This window comes from Zingiber officinale, chromosome 3B (assembly GCF_018446385.1).
Source record: "Zingiber officinale cultivar Zhangliang chromosome 3B, Zo_v1.1, whole genome shotgun sequence".
Classification (NCBI taxonomy): domain Eukaryota; kingdom Viridiplantae; phylum Streptophyta; class Magnoliopsida; order Zingiberales; family Zingiberaceae; genus Zingiber; species Zingiber officinale.
Window position 1 is genome coordinate 120,947,072 of NC_055991.1, and position 17,903 is coordinate 120,964,974.

A 17,903-nucleotide genomic window follows, 5' to 3' on the forward strand; every position below is an offset into this window, starting at 1 on the left:
TAAAAATAAAAATGAACAGGACGCCCCAAATTATTCCATCAAAACGACGCCTATAAAATCATTACTAAAAATGATAATTTTAATTAGATTCATTGATTATTCTTGAGATGGTCGATCTAGTCTTATGAAAATTTTCTACTAGTCATCAGGATAAACAGGATAAATCGGGAAGCGCACGCGACGGACAATCCAGAAGCTCAACATCTTTTAGTTACACCCCCTATTTAGAGAAAAAATCTTATAAATACGTCATAACTGAGATTTGAACCGTGAGTACCTGGATGACAATCTGTAGGGATATAAACGAGCCGAACCGAATCGAATAGTATTAGGCTCGAGCTCGGGTCATTTAAGTCATATTCGGGCTCGAGCTCGGCTCGAGCTCGAACCGAGCTTTTATCACAAGGCTCGAGCTCGGCTCGTTTTAGAATTATCAAGCTCACGAATAGTTCGAGCTCGGCTCGTTATTAGCTCGATTATCAAAGTTAACGAGCATAACTCGTTAAGCGAGCTCGGGCTCGTTTAGAGCTCGTTTTTGGCTCGTTTTAGAGTTCATTTTTTTGCTCATTTTAAAGCTCATTTTAGAACTCGTTTTTTTAGCTCGTTTTAGAGCTTGTTTTTTGGCTCGGTTTAAGGCTCATTTTAAGACTCGTTTTTCTGGCTCGCGAGCCTATAAGCGAACATATTCACGAGCCCATGAGTCGAATATCCTTAAACTCAAGTTCGGCTCGATAAAACTGTCGAGCTCAAAATCGAGCTCGAGCTCGGCTCGATAAGATAAACAAACGAACTCGAACGAGCTTTTTACCGAATCGAGCTCCGAATAGCTCGCGAACCGTTTGGTTCATTTACATCCCTAACAATCTGGATGTCTGATGTGGTCCTTTTGGCATGCCACTAGGCACATCAAAATTAATAAAGATTGGAAACTATTAAAACTCAAGAAAAGAGATGTAGTAAAGAGTCCTGAGTTATATTTTCTAAGGATAATTAGAAAATGTGTGTAAATTCCAAATATAAAATTCTTTTGTTTGGATTTTCTGTTTGAAAGTGAAATTTATCAATCCCTAGCTTAAAATTCTTATGTCACCCAAATGCTAATCTTATTAAGCTTGATCAGTCTTACAAGTAAATGTGCAAAATTATTGCCATAACATTGCTAAACTCAACTTCATCATCAAAGTTTCAGATGCAATAAAACAGATCTTAAACTTAAGCACAGAATCAAATTGATGAGCAATTGAATTGCAAACTCAAATGAAATACTAAAACAAAATTTCTAGCTACAACTACTTGTCATTGTCAGAATCAAATGGAGTTGTGATCATATTAAATAGAAAACAATTTCTAGCATTAGATCTAACAATTAAATCCAGAATCTAGGTTACGTAAACATTCCACAAACTCAGTTCATCAATCTTCTCCCCTCTCTCTGCCGTCACACAGAAATGTCATTAGAAAACTCCCATCAAGCAATCGGTAGCGAGATTCTGAACTCCCAGCTAACTCAGACGTCGTTCATAGCTCCTGGAGAACTCCCTTTGAGCTCACAATTGACTGAATTTAGAAGCGTGCGAAGAACAGGGGAATGAAATCCGGAATCGCTTGTTCGGATAGATTCCGAAGTTGTGGATGAATGCGAAGATGAAATGGAATCGGGAGAATCAAGAAAACTCCGCCAACACCTCCGTTTGACGATGGAAGCATCAGATCAGGGAACTCTCTCTAATCTGCGGTTGGATGATGATCGCAGAATTCAAAATCATGAACAGGGAAACTCCCTTTGTTGCGCCCTAGCTCCTCGATCGCTAATCGTCGGATGGCTCTGAACTCACCGCCAATGATGGAATTGGATCTCAGATCTGGAATGTGGAACGAAACTTGCATCGTCATGTGAAGATCGCAAAAATGGCACAGTGAACAATAGCACAAGCCATTGTTCATTGTGCCGGCTTCGCATTTTAAACTCTGCATCGAACCAGTGAATAGTGCTTGGTTCGGGTTTAACCGTGGCTGATCACATTAGATTGGGTCACATGGCTTGGGTTGGGTCTAGCTGGTTTACATGGTCTTAGCTACTCTTCTTAGTTACACAAACCCAATATCTCCTCAAATAAGCTCAAATCCCTTGCTCCATAAACCCCATTGAGTTCCTACAAAAACGAAGCAAAAATCATGAATATAAAGCAATAAACGAAATCAAGTTCAAATATTCTATGATTTGTAAATCCACCTAACAATTTGATTTATCAAAACATTAGCTCCCAAAAAATTATACAATAGCTATCAATATGATGTGCCCAATAAGTCATCTATCAAAATCCCCCACACTTATTCTTGCATGTTTCATGCAAGTCAAGAAGTCTAAAGAATCTACTTAATGGTACCCCCCTAAACACATTCCTCAACATGATTAGAGAATAGAAAAGGAAAACATCTAAGATTGTCAAATTCCAAAACTCAAGCATTCATGGACATCAAATTTAATTCTCGATTAACAACATACTACTTTCCATCTTTCATGAACGAATTGAAAATGATAGCACTCTACCCTCACAAGATAAAGATTTTTATGGCTCTCATTCTAATTCAAAATGTGATATGTGGTAGAGGGCACTTAAGCTACTCATGCCTCTTGCACTACCATATACTTGCTTATCTTATACTCTCCACTATGATCATGGATATCAATCACCTTATGAAGGTAGAAAAGGTATGAGCAACTTTACTCGGAGTTTTAATTAAAAGCAAACAAAGATAAGAAAGAATTAGTTCAAATGTTAGTGGAAGATATGGGTGTTGGAGCAATCTGGGTACCCTAGGTTTTGATGTTTGGGCAAAGGTTTAAGTTAGGTTTATTGTTGTATTTGATATGCATTGTGAGTGTGCAGGATACAGGTACAACAAGGAAAGTCCAATGGTGAGTCTTGGCGGTGTAAGTCCAAGCATGTAGTCTTGGCAACGTAAGTCCAAGTGTGATCTTGGCAAAGGAGGAAAGTCCAAGGATGAGTCTTGGCGGTGTAAGTCCAAGCTAGTCTTGGCAACGTAAGTCCAAGTGTGACTTGACAATGGATGAAGTACCGGAGGTGCGACCTCTTGGCAAAGGAAGACCCGACAACAATGACAAGGCCGATGAAAGCTCCAGAAGGCAAGACGTGAAGTATGGGGAGGCATTCGAGGGACGCAAGGCTGATGGAGGAGGCTAGAAGGCTAGGTCTAGGTTGGTCGGGCGAGAACGAGTGCTGAGTGAATGTACTCGGGGTAAAATCCCAAAATTAGGGTTTATTGTAGCAGTACTGTAGCGGGACTGTAGCAGTATTGTAGCAGTCGACTGGTGGTTTTATCAGTCGACTGGTGCAGTCGACTGGTAGCGAACAGAGGGTTGGTATCGAGCCGTTGAGCTACAACGGTTGAATTTCCACGAAGGGCAATCGACTGCATGTTTTGGCAGTCGACTGGTAGGCGAGGTTTTCTAACCCGTGGCCTATATAACCAAGCATTGGAGCTTGGTTGAAGTTGACAAAATTAGTGGTGGTTAACCCTAATTAAAGTCTCCAAGTACCCAAGTGATCTAGCGTGCTTGTACGAGGTTGTGGCGAGGTTTCTCCACCCACAAGGAGCTACGCGAGCTAGCCGGAAGTTCTCCGGGGAATCATCCACCGACGGATCGGGATCGTCCACCTTACGGACAGCCGTGGAGTAGGAGCTTTATCTCCGAACCACGTTAAATCAACGTGTTAAGTTTGCTTTCTATTGTTAGTGTTTATCTTGTATTTCCGTTGTGCACACTAACCATTGTAGGAAGCGACGATTTGAGTGAGACGCTATTCACCCCCCTCTAGCGGACGTCTAGGTCCCAACAATGGGTACAAGAGCATGCTATATATTGGATTCCGGCCACTCTCCCCTACTTCTCTTCTTCCTTTCTCACCTCAAAATACATCTCCAATGGTCCCACATTTCAGTTTCCAGTCTATTTCAGTAAACTTATTTCAGAAACTCTGTATAGTGCAGGTTGATTTCTTTCTTTCCATGCTCTAAAATTAGCTTGATTCACTTAGTTATGAGCCTAGAAAAACATTCCATTTACTCTCAATTAAAGTATACTTTTTTTTTTACTTCAATTCTTAGCCTTTACAGAATTTGGCACAAATCTGCACTACTCAGCATTGAAACAATTATGCTTGTTATGTCTTAAATATTTCCAGTTCCAAAAATTGACCTCAAATTTCTTTTCCAATTATTTTATTTATTCATTAGCTCATGAACCTATTATTCCTTCATCTCTTCAATTATCTTCACCATTGATTTCCAATTTCATTTCTGATTTCTGTAAATCAGCTTCAAGTTTCAGATTCTGTAACTCTGCAATTTTTGCATTCAAGCTTACTACTGATCTCCCTTTAAACTCAAGCTACTTCATTTCAATTCTTCAATCATTTTGCTAACAAATTTCCTTAACTCGAGCTTGAACCAAATTTAATTACAAATCTAAAGCTCAGTCTAACTATTGGATACAGAAATTCTAATCAGCAGTTTCAGCTTCCAATTCCTGATTTGTTTCAAAATCTGACTTGCTTCTGTTTCACCTTTTCCTTACTACATTCTGTTTTATTTAAGAATTCTACATCTGTTCTTCAGAAACTTATGTTCAGGACTGGTACCAATTAAATACTCTTCAAATCTAAATAGTGGAAGAAAAATTCAACTTGAATTTGAACTCCCACTAGCTACAAATTCAGTAACCAGACACAAACTGCAGAATAGGTTTTCAATTTCTGTTTTGTATTTCTGATTTGTATCCAATTCTCAGTCTAAAAATCTTGTAAACTATGGAGTAGCAAGATCATCATTTAACAAGATTCTACAAACGGCTAGCTTTCAATTTTTGAGTGAGCAGATGGCTATAAACTCCAATCAACACAGCTAGGTACAGATTTCTGAATATCTGCACAGCTTCTTGACTTCATGTCAACTAATTATCATTTAGCCACCAAAAATATTTCAATTCCTTTTCATCTGGCTTCTTAAGATCCTTATCAATTCATCCTCCAAAAATTTCCCGATTTCAGCAGCTCTAGCTTGTCATAACTCATTTTACAAAATGATACAGAAATGATTTTCATAGTTACTAAAATTTCTAACTCCATTGAACTTCCTTACAACTACTATTTCATTTGATTCTAACCTCACTAACAAGTCCATTAACACAGAAATCATTAGCTACTGAACTTTAATTTCTGAATCCAGTGAGTTGTTGTTGCTTGAATCACACATGGTTGAGAATTGAGGAGACCAGTTCATTGTTGAAAACTCTGCTAAACATACTGATCAGAATGGTTTTTTACTTCTCTATTCATCTTCAAGGATATTATTTGGATTCCATCTCAGCTTAAACATCCAAACAGATTTTGAAACTCTGTCTTTACATCAGTTTTGATTTATAATCGCCTTAGTACTTCAAATCAAGCTTTGATATGTAATCCCTCTAGATTGTTCCATTAAGTATCAAATTAATGCAAGCTTGAATTCACTCGTTTACTTATCAGAAAGCTCAAATTGGTACAACCACCCACATTTTAGGAACTATATTCCTTACTGCATTGCCAGATTCTAGCTTGAACTCTTGATCTTCTTATAACTTTTCTTCATCTCTAATTAGTTCTCCTCGCTTGTTTAGCTGGAAAGTGATTCCATTTTGTGTGATTTAGAAACCAAACTACACAACTTAGTACTGTTAACACATCATTTCACAGCTTTATAGGTCTTCAATCTAGAGTTGTATCAATTTCTTATTCTTTTCATTACAGGAAAATCAGCACCCCCTTCACATAAACAATAACACTATCAGAAACAGCTAATCAACTTCTTAAAATTTCTTCACTGCTGCCCAACTTCAACTTTTCAGAGCTTAGGATACCATCTTCAAATGCTTAATGAGTTGAATGGTACTCATCAATTAAATTCTGAATTTTGATCCATAATGATCAAATTACCAGCAGATCAACATCACTGTTTTCCAATTTTCCTCAATATTTTGAACAACTTGATACTTCAGATTCTGTAAAATTCAGCTTGAAAAAGGCATGGAATGAAACGAGAAACCATTTGTTACATAAAGTACAAGATCTTCGCTAAATTCCTCATTGAATTTAAAGTTGTTGATATGGAATTAGTACATTGGTCAGCTTTAAGCCTTTTGCAATTCTCGCACATTTTTGCATTTCTGCCCTCACTTCATTTCTATTTTTGTACCTCATTTCTGCACAAAGAGCAACTCAGCTTCATTCCATTAGCTATAGCCTCATTGGTTAAGTTCCTGTCTCTGAAATTCCCAGCATTAGACTGATTTAACTTTCTAGCTCAGCTCACTGTACAACTTCCCACACTTGTTCTTCATTTACCTCTAGATCTTAGCACATCATTGATACCAAGTATACATTAAAACTCACCACTTGAGGAGATACTGAATACTTGAGGAGCTATTGAATTATTGACATAACATATCACAATTCCAAAATCCAAATTCTGTCACTAATTCAATCAGTTGCAAAATTTCTTCCTCTTATGCATTAATATGAGAATTCAACCATCCTTGCTTAAACCCACAACAACTATTAAACAGAAACTTGCACTGATAAACTTCACAAATTTAAACACTGCACACTATTGAATTCCTAAACAATTCAATGCACCAATTATTTCCACTATCTCAAAAATAATATTCAACTTCAGCTCACAATTTCCAAACCACAAATTCAGCACAAAGAACTAGCATATCTGCCCCCACACTTAAACCTTTGCCCATCCCAACCAAAGAATCCATCACATAACATCTATTGTATTCATATCCAAGAATTCAAAAATGAGAAGATAACAAAGATATGATGGCAACAAGAAAAATAACAAGACTTAGTGTTGAAATGATAAAAAATTAACTTTCATAAATGTAATCCAACCCATTGACTAATAGTTTTGAAAGAATCAAAGTAAGTTCTAGAGTTACAATAACATAAGTGCATCACACAAATGAAGGCTCAAAATTCACTAGATAAAAAGTATCATTTCAATCTTTCATTCTAGTGTCCATTATTAAATAGTAATCTCAAGACAATTAAGAGTCCAATCATGACATTAAGCCTAAAACTTAACAATTGAAAAATCACTAACATCCTCCATTTCTAACATATCATAGAAAAATGCTAAGGGGGTACCATTTCCTTATTCCGAAGATTAAAACTAAACTTCCTACAGTAAAGAATTTATTCATCTAAACCAAAATTATTATTTGCAAACAAAGAATTTATTGAAATAACTAAACATGAATATATGTAAAAGTAAAAGAAAAACTAAGTTCGAACAAACTCCCCTTTAATTGGGTAGATAGCACCAATGGTGCTCATCCTTTGCATCACCTCTCCATTGCCACTCTCATGGAATATTTTGAGTCTATGCCCATTAACTTTAAATATCCGGCCGGTGGACTCCTCCCTAAACTCAATAGCTCCATAAGAAAAAACATTAGTTACCACATATGGACCTTTCCAACGAGATCTCAACATATCTTTCATCAATTTGAGTCGTGACCTATACAAAAGCACTTTGTCACCAATATGAAATTTCTTACCCACAATGCACTTATCATGAAAATTTTTGGTCTTTTTCTTGTAAATTCGTGAGTTCTCAAATACCTCTAGCCTTATTTCCTCAAGTTCTTAAAGTTGTAATTTCCTCTCTTCTCTAGCTGTGCTAGCATCAAAATTGCAAGCTTTGAATGCCCAATAAGCCCTATGTTCAATCTCCACTGGGAGATGACAAGCTTTCCCATACACCATCCTATATAGAGACATCCCTATAGGAGTCTTGAAAGTAGTCCTGTAAGCCTACAATGCATCATCTAATCTCTTGCTCCAGTCTTTTCTGTCAGGCCTCACAGTCTTTTCAAGAATTAACTTTACTTCTTTGTTAGACACCTCAGCTTGCCCATTTATCTGGAGATGATAAGGAGTAGAAACTCTATATGAAACCCCATATTTGCTCAACATAGCCTTCATGTGTTTGTTATAAAAATGTGTCCCTTGATAACTAATGATCGCCCTGGGCACTCCAAACCTACAGAAAATATGTGACCTGACAAAACTAACAACAACTGAAGAATCATCAGTCCTGGTGGGGATGACCTCCACACATTTGGAAACATAATCAACTGTCAATAAAATATATAAAAATCCAAAAGAGATAGGAAATGAACCCATGAAGTCAATACCCATACATCAAAAATCTCACAAAATAACATATAGTGTTGAGACATTTCATTCCTAGGTCCTATGTTCCTAGTTCGTTGACACCTATCACATGATTTATAAAAAACATAGGCATCACGAAAAAGAGTAGGCCAATACAAACCACACTCTAAAACTTTTCTAGCAATTCTCTAAGGTCCAAAATATCCCCCACACTCAGATGAATGACAAAATGAAAGTACAGACTAGAACTCAAAATCAGGAATACATCTCCTAATGATCTGATCACTACAAAATTTCCACCAGTAAAGATCATCCCACACATAATATTTTGCATCACTTTTTAATTTGTTCTTTTGAGTTTTTGAAAATTGTGCTGGAAAAACATGAGCTACTAAAAAGTTTACTAGATCTGCATACCAAGGTGACTCACCATACATCTGAAAAAGATGTTCATCTCTAAAATCATCATCAGTAGCCGTGTGATCCATATCTCCCTCAATTCTACTCAAGTGGTCTACAACCAAGTTCTCCTTACCACTCCTATCCTGTATCTCCAAATCAAACTCTTGGAGCAAAAGCATCCATCTAATCAATCTTGGCTTAGCATCCGACTTCTTGAGGGGAAATTTTAAAGCTACAAGATCAGAAAACACAACCACGTGAAAGCGAAACAAATAAGATCTAAACTTATCTAAATCAAAAACAATAGAAAGAAGCTCTTTTTCTATCGTGGTGTAATTTGCTTGAGTTGCATCCAAGGTCTTTGAAGTATAACAGATCACATGTGGTGCTCCATCTACTCTCTGTGCAAGCATTGCTCCTATAGCAAAATTTGAAGCGTCACACATCAGCTCAAAAGGTAGAATCAAATCCAGGAGCCTGATGATAGGTGCTGAAATCAAAGCCTCCTTCAACCTCTAAAAGGCTTCCTTGCACCTCTGATCAAACTGAAAATCCATATCTTTTTGAAGCAACTGAGACAACGGAAGAGCAATATGACTGAAGTCTCTAATAAATCTCCTGTAGAACCCTGCATGTCCAAGGAAAGCTCGAACACCCCGCACACATACGGGGTAAGATAAATAAGATATAGCACTAACTTTAGCAGGATCTACCTCAATACCTCTCCTAGAGATTATATGACCCAAAACAATGTCATGCTCAACTATAAAATTACATTTTTCAAAATTAAGTACCAAATCAGTCTCAATGCATATATATAAAACCCTAGACAAATTTTCCAGACATGCATCAAATGATGAACTATATATAGAAAAATCATCCATGAATACTTTCATACAATGCTCTAATAAATCACAAAAAATACTTACCATACATCATTGAAAAATCTCTAGAGTGTTGCAAAGTCCAAATGGCATAGCATCAAGAAAGGACAAGTGAAAGTAGTCTTCTCTTGATCCTCTGGATCGATGCAAATCTGAAAATATCCTGTATATCCATCAAGAAAGTAATAATGTGACTTACCAGCAAGCCTTTCCAATATCTGATCAATAAAAGTCAAAGGGTAATGGTCCTTTCTACTTACTTGATTCAGTTTCCTATAGTCCACACAAACTCTCCAAGAATTCTTCACTTTGTTGGGCATTAACTCATTCTCCTCATTAGCTACCACTGTCACTCCAAATTTCTTTGGAACCACATGGATGTGATTTATCCATTTACTATCAAAAATGGGGTAAATGATACCTACCTGTAAAAGTCTAGTCACCTCTTTCTTGACTACATCAAGGATCAATGGGTTGAGTCTTCTCTGTGGCTGTCTCACTGGTTTCACATCCTCCTTTAAGTAAATCCTATGCATGCATATAGAAGGACTGATCCCAGGAATATCAGCAAGTGTCCATCCAATGTCTCTTCTATGCTGCCTCAGAACCTCTAAAAGTCTCATCTCCTGCTCTAGCTCTAAATCCTGGGCTATGATGACAGGTAGCTGCTGATTTTCTCCCAAATAAGCATACTTCAAGTGTTGAGGTAATAGCTTCAACTCAAGCTGTAACTCCTTAATAGATGGTGATCCCTGGGGTAGTGCTTCTTCTAAGCAATCCCCTACACATAAATCTCCTCCTCTTGGCGATCCCTGGGGTAGTTCTTTTACTAAGCAATCCCCTACACATAAATCAACTCTCTTATCTGACAATAAATTACAAGAATGAACATCTACTCCCATGTCTGAAATATCCTCTAAAGCTGCAGGATAATCCTCACACTCACCTTCGTCAGAAATATCTAGAAATGAATCAATATCAAAAAAGGAATCAATACTAGTCAACTCCTCCAAGACATCCACACTAAGAATAGAATGATCTTCTCTTGGGTGCTTTATGGAATCCAAAATATTAAACTGGACCACTTTGTCTCCTATCTCTATAGAAAGTATGCCCACATGAACATCGATCTTTGTCCTCGTAGTCTTCAAGAATGGTCGTCCAAGAATAAGTGGGGATCTATTGGCCAGATAGTCTCCCTCCATATTAAGGATATAAAAGTTTGCAGGAAAGATAAGTTCTCTCACCTTAATCAATACATCTTCAATCACTCCAGCTAGATGAGTCTGACTGCGATCAGTTAACTGAATAATAACTCCTGTAGGCTGTAATAGTCTAATTTCTAAAGTCTAAAAAACTGATCTTGGCATCACATTTATTGAAGCTCCCAAATCTAACATAACATCCTCAAATAAATTGCTCCCAATCTCACAAGGTACAGTGAACACTCCAGGATCTTCACACTTCTGAGGAATTGGTTGAATAAGTGTTGATACATCCTTACCCATACTAATCAATTTATTCCCTTTCAACTTCTTTTTGTGAACATAAAGATCCTTGAGAAATTTTGCATACTTGGGAATTTGTTTAATCATTGCAAGTAAAGGAACATTGACTTCTACTTTGCTAAATAGATTCACTAGATCTTGAAATTCTTTAGCCTTTTCCTCCTCTACATTCTTCCTTGGTTGCACTTTGCATTGAGGAAAAGGTAAAGGAATGCTAGGCTCGGCAGCTTGCTGTGCTGGAATTCCTACTGGAAATTCTCCTGCTGGAATTTTCTGAATCTGTTCTTTGTCTAAAGTCATAGGTCTAATGTGAATTGGATTTGAGCTCGAATTTAGAAAATTTTGGGCTGCTGAAAATTCCAGATCAGGGCTGATTGAAATTGTTTGAGAGCTACTGGAATCTGAAAATTGAACTGCTAGAATTTTTCCAGCTGAATCTGTTCCTCTTGAATCCCCCTCTGAAATTCTCTTCCCACTTCTCAAAGTTACTGCACTCACATTCCCTTTAGGATTAGGAGTTGATTGAGAAGGTAATTGACTTGATCCTTGAGCTTGCATTTGATTAATGTTGGAAGCTAATTGTCCAATCTGTCTCTCAATATTTTGCAAGGCAGAATCAGTTCTTTGCTAGTGTTGTTGTTGCTGCAATAATTGTTGCATTATTTATTCCATTCTAGCTTGATGTGCATCTAAATTTGAAGTGTTGGAACTTCCTTGAGTTAAACTCAGTCTTGAAGGTGTTGGAAGTGTCTGCTGGTTTTGGTTCTACCCTTGCTAATAATTTTATTGACAATTCTGTTGCTGATTATATTGAAATGGATGCTGATATGGCTGCTGCTAGAATTGATACTGATTATGTTGAAATGAATTCTGGGCAGGTTGAAAAGATTGCTGAAAACCTTGAGATTGTTGGAAATTCTAACTTGAAGTTGGTTGTTGGTAAAAAGAATTCGCATACCTCAAATTCGGATGATCTCTCCAACCAGGATTATAAGTAGAAGAATGAGGATCATATTTTTTGAGGGAATTGCACTCTAGAAAATGTAGTTAAAGATTTATCTTGATGAAGATTAGGACATAATTCTGAATTGTGATCTTGACTTGAACAAATCCCACAAACTCTCCTTGATTGATATGGAAATTGTGTATTCGGATAAAGAGAAGTTTGGCCAGCATTGCCCAAAGCTAATTGCTTCACCAAAGATGTTAACTCCAACAAAAAACTCCTTATCTCCTTTTGATCATTAGATAACATTTGAACCTCTCCCATTCCTCATGTAGTTAATGACCTACTCCCAAATTGTTGTGAATTTCCCGCCATATTAGAAATAAGCTCCCTAGCTTATACTTGGGTTTTGATCACTAAAGCTCCTCCAGCTGCTACATTTATCATACTCCTGTCTATAGGTAACAATCCCTCATAGAAGTACTGGACAAGTAGCTACTCACTAATTTGGTGCTGAGGACAACTAGAACATAATTTCTTAAATCTCTCCCAATAATCATATAGTTTCTCTCCCACCACTTGTTGAATCCCACAAATACTCTTCCTAATAGTTGCAGTTCTTGAGACTGGAAAAAAAATTTCCAAGAAAGTATTCTTCATATCAATCCAAGATGTAATGTATCCGGGTAGCAAATAATACAACCAATCTTTTGCTACTCCAGTCAATGAAAATGGAAAAGCCTTAGCTTGATATCCTCTTCTGAAATACCCTATCGCTTCATGGTAGAGAAAACCTCATGGAACTCATGCAAATGTCTATTAGGATCTTCTCCATATAACCCTTAGAATTTAGGTAGCAAATGGATCAGTCCAGATCTCAATTCCAAATCTCCTGTCAAAGCTAGATAAGTAATACATGAATATTTGAATGCTTTATCAGGAGATGCAAGCTCCTTCATAGTCCTGTGATACTCTGCCATGGAAGTGTCAATGTGTGAAGAACGACCTTCAAAAACTTCTGATGATCTTTGTTAGTTAGAGCCCTAGAGTCAATCATTTGATGATTGTTGTATGGACTCGTTGTATCATATTCTTGTATATAAATAAAGACATTTGTTTTTTGTTATTATACTTACTTGTATTGGTGCCAAATAACTAAGTATAATAGCGTAGAAGGTTCTTACCTATATCAATAGATTGGTTGAATCGATAGTGAGATGATATAGGGAACATTACTCTTAATCATTCCTAGTCGAGTATTAACATTCAGGGACAATGTTAATGCGACGAGACTAGCATGTAGGTCAACTCAATGACTTGATCTCACAAGTCATGGATATGGAGATATCAAGTTGACACATGGGTATGTATTGGAGAATGTATACTGAATGACCCGCCATGAGAAAGTATCATGGATCGTTATATGAGTGGCATATACTTTCTCATGTGGCTATTAGTATGACTACTAGTCTTTGGACCTGAAGTCACCATGGTTCCCTACATAAGGAGTTACGTACTTTGGCTTCGTCAAACATCACCCGTAACTGGGTGGACTATAAAGGCGATTACTGGGTATGTAACGAATTATGCAGAGGGATGTGAGTGATGTAGATGGGATCTATCCCTCCTATATGACGGAAGTGACATCGATATTCTTGATAGAGTGAGACCACGAAGTGCATGGCCATGCCCAAGTGAGTCAATATGAGATATTGAGCTCATTTGATCGAGTGAGTCTACTTGGAGTTCAAGATTTAGATTGATTAGAGGATGACACAATCTATGCCTCACATTGATCAATCTAAATGTCAAGGATAGAAGGACAATGTCATATATTATGAGGAGTCACAATTAGTAGCCACAAGGTGATGTTGGATCTCAACATTCTTATAACTTGGGTATCAATGATGTATTGTTAGATGCCGCTCATTGCTTATGTTTCTAAAGGAGTTTAGAAACATTGCCAACGTTGCAAGAACATATTGGGTCACACACAAAGAACAAGTGGATGGAGATTAGGTTCATATGATGAACCAATTGGATTAGGTTCATATGATGAACCAATTGGATTAGGTTCATGTGATGCACTAAAGATTGGATTAGAATTAATTCAAATTAGACTTATTGAGTTAGACTCAATTAGATTCAATTGTTGAATGAGTCTAATTTAAATTTGATTCATTGAGTCAATTTATATTAATGAATTGAGATTCATTAAATTGAAATTGACTTGAATCAAAGGTTGGATTCAACTCAACAAGGAAGAAAAACAAAATTGGTCAATTTTGACTTGACCAAATGGGAAGTTGACCAAATGGGAATTTGTAACATCAAGTTTGACTTGATGTATTGCCACTTCATGAAGGATGACTCATCCTACATGGCATGACTAGCCTTGCCACATCATCTCCACATCATCAAAGGAGATCAAGAGGCATGGAATGTCAAGAGCCAAAGACCCTTGGCATTCCATGTATGGTCGGCCACATTAAGGAATGTGGGTTTCATTTGTGGCATTGATGTGTGGCTATTGTTGCATCTTCTTCCTTGGTTTTTCTTCCTCCTTCTTTGCTGTTGCCGAGAGTTCCAAGCAAGGTGAAGGTGAGTGAGTTGAGTTCCAAGAGGATAGGGTGGAGTGAAGGTCACAAGGAGGGTACTTAGAGGAGTGTATGAGATTCCTCTTATTCTCTCTCTTTTTCTCCCTTTTAAATCCTACCCGAGAGCCCTAGGAAGTGCTAGCACACTTGTGGTGCTCTCTTCTCCATTTAGAGTGGTTTGTGAATCACTACTTGTTCGTGTGGATACTATTAGAGGTGTGTACGCTTGTACACACTCGAGATCCGAAGAACCTTAGACTTGCGGGATTGCGAAGGGCTTTGCTTCAAGGGTATAAGCTTTGTTCCTTGTAGATCTAGTGTAGATCTAGGCTTTAGTAAACTCGTACATGAAATTTTGTTTATAAACTTCGCACGGATCCGGTGGTATGGGAGATTCCGGGTTTCCGCAACGCAAAAAGGCGGTTTTTGCGGCCCGAAATTCCCAACAATCTTTTCTTAATTCTCAAAGCCTTGAAAGTTCTCTTAATCTCTGGATCTAACTCAAATAATTTGTCTTTTGAAGTCCTAGTCATAAAAATAAGTTAAATTGAGAATACAAGTAGATAGACAATAAAATCAAAACAAAGAAATTAAAACTAAGTCCTAGGGGGTGGTAACCCTAGGCGGAAAGTCTTGGCGGGTCGAGTGCTTAGAGCAAAACCCTAGAGTCAGGGAATCTAGGTGAAAACTCTGGTGGTTGCGAACCAGGTGGAAGTCTGGACGGGTCGTGGAGCGAGCGTCTAGCAGAAAGTCTTGAAGCTTCGGACACTGAGCAAAAGTCCAATCAGTTTGGAGGACTGGTCTGACAATAGGTAACTTCTCCTGAGAGGAGTAGGTGAGGATGTGTTCCCCGATGAGGGAACAGTAGGCATCAGTTTGACCTAGGATTTTCGAAGAAAATCCGAAGTTAGAATCGGGCAGTCCGAAGGCTATCAAGTTATTTACATATTAATTGTTATTTGTCTAACTCTGTTTTGTAAGAAACTAACAAGTTTTACAGGGTCGGACTTAGCCTTGATCGGTCGACCGAATGACTAGATCGGTCGATCGAACCAAAGTACAGCAGAATCATATTTTCATAGATCAGACCAGGTTCGATCGAGGGATCAATTGACTGAACCTCGGGATTGGTCAACCAAACCGAGGATATATAGAGACTCAGATGAGGTGAAGATCATCAGTTGATCAGTCGACCAAACGACAGGATCGGTCGACCAATAGAAGGCGCTATCCGGACAAGCTGCATCTGGATGGAAGGCCGAGAGGATTCAGCAAGTTAAGAGGATCTGGATAAGGTATGAAGAGGCTGTAAAAAAGGGGTCTCGACCAGCTACTTCGGATAACTGAATTCGCAATGATCTTTGAAGCTACGCACTACGCCGAGATGACTCAACAACGTTCAGTTGTTGTTCCAACAAATCAACGAACAAATTCCTAATTCCTTATTATCGGTATACTTTATTTTTTCAGTACTTGTAATTGCTTACTTGTAAAAGATTTACGAACTATTAGTGATTGCCCACCAAAATCGATCAACGATCGCAGACCTTAGAGTAGGAGTCGTCACAGGCTCTGAACCAAGTAAAAGAAAACTGTGTTAGCATTGCTCTTGTTCTCCTTCGTTATTCCTCTGCATTATTCTTAGTTTTCCAAAACGAACGAATTAGCCATGCATGCTATTCACCCCCCCCCCCTCTAGCACGTCATCGATCCTACAAAATTATTTTGTTTGGGTTTTCTATTTGAAAGTGAAATTTATCCATCCCTAGCTTAAAATTCTTATGTCACCTAAATGCTACTCTTATTAAGCTTGATCCATTGAGTCTTACAGGTAGATATGCAAAATTTTTGCCATAACATTGCTAAACTCAACTTCATCATCAAAGTTTTAAATGCAATAAAACAGATCTTAAACCTAAGCATAGAATCAAACTGATGAGCAATTGAATTGCAAACTCAAATGAAATGCTAAAACAAAATTTCTAGCTACAACTACTTGTCATTGTCAGAATCAAATGGGGTTGTGATCGTGTGAAATAGAAAACAATTTCTAGCATTAGATCTAGCAATTAAATCCAGAATCTAGGTTAAGTAAACATTCCACAAACTTAGTTCATCAATCTTCTCCCCTCTCTCTGCTGTCACACAGAAACACCATTAGAAAACTCCCTTCAAGCAATCGGTAGCGAGATTATGAACTCCCAACTAACTCAGACGTCATTCATAGCTCCTGGAGAACTCCCTTCAAGCTCGCAATTGACTGAATTTAGCAGCGTATGAAGAACAGGGGAATGAAATTCGGAATCACTTGTTCGGATAGATTCCGAAGTCGCGGATGAATGTGAAGATGAAATGGAATCGGGAGAATCGAGAAAACTCCACTGACACCTCCGTTTGATAATGGAAGCATCAGATCGGGGAAACACCCTCTAATCTATGACTGGATGATGATCGCGGAATTCAAAATTACGAATAAGGAAACTCCCTCTGTTGCACCCTAGCTCCTCGATTGCTTATCACCGGATGGCTCTGAACTCGCCGCCGATGATGGAATTGGATCTCAGATCTGGAATGGAACGAAACTTGCGTTGCCATGTGAAGATCACGAAAATGGCACAGTGAACAATAGCGCAACCACTGCTCACCATGCCGGCTTCGCATTTTAAACTCTACGTCGAACCGGTGAACAGTGTCTGGTTCAGGTTCAACAGCGGTTGATCACATTAGATTGGGTCACATGGCTTGGGTTGGGTCTAGCTGGTTCACATGGTCTTAGCTACTCTTCTTAATTGCACAAATCCAACATCTCCTCAAATAAGCTCAAATCCCTTGCTTCGTAAACCCCATTGAGTTCCGACAAAAATGAAGCAAACATCATGAATATAAAGCAGCAAACAAAATCAACTTCAAATATTCCATGCTTTCTAAATCCACCTAACAATTTGGTTTATCAAAACATTAGCTCCTAAAAAATTATACAATAGCTATCAAAATGATGTGCCCAATAAGCCATCTATCAATGTCCAATCAAGGCACCATAGCCAAGGGACTCTAGTAACTACTAGTTATTATAAAGGGTAGAAATTACGAGTAATTGTTACAACATTATTCTTAACTTTTAATGTTAGTGTAGCAGCTAGTCTTAATTATTATAATAGGTAGAAATTACTAAGTAGCTATTATAACTATTTTAAAATTATTTTAATTAATTTAAAATGATTTAATGAAGTTTAAATAACTTTGACCAATTGATAAAAAATAGTTTAATATAATAGTATTTGAATTTAAGGTTGAATGTTTTAAGATTTAGCTATAATTGT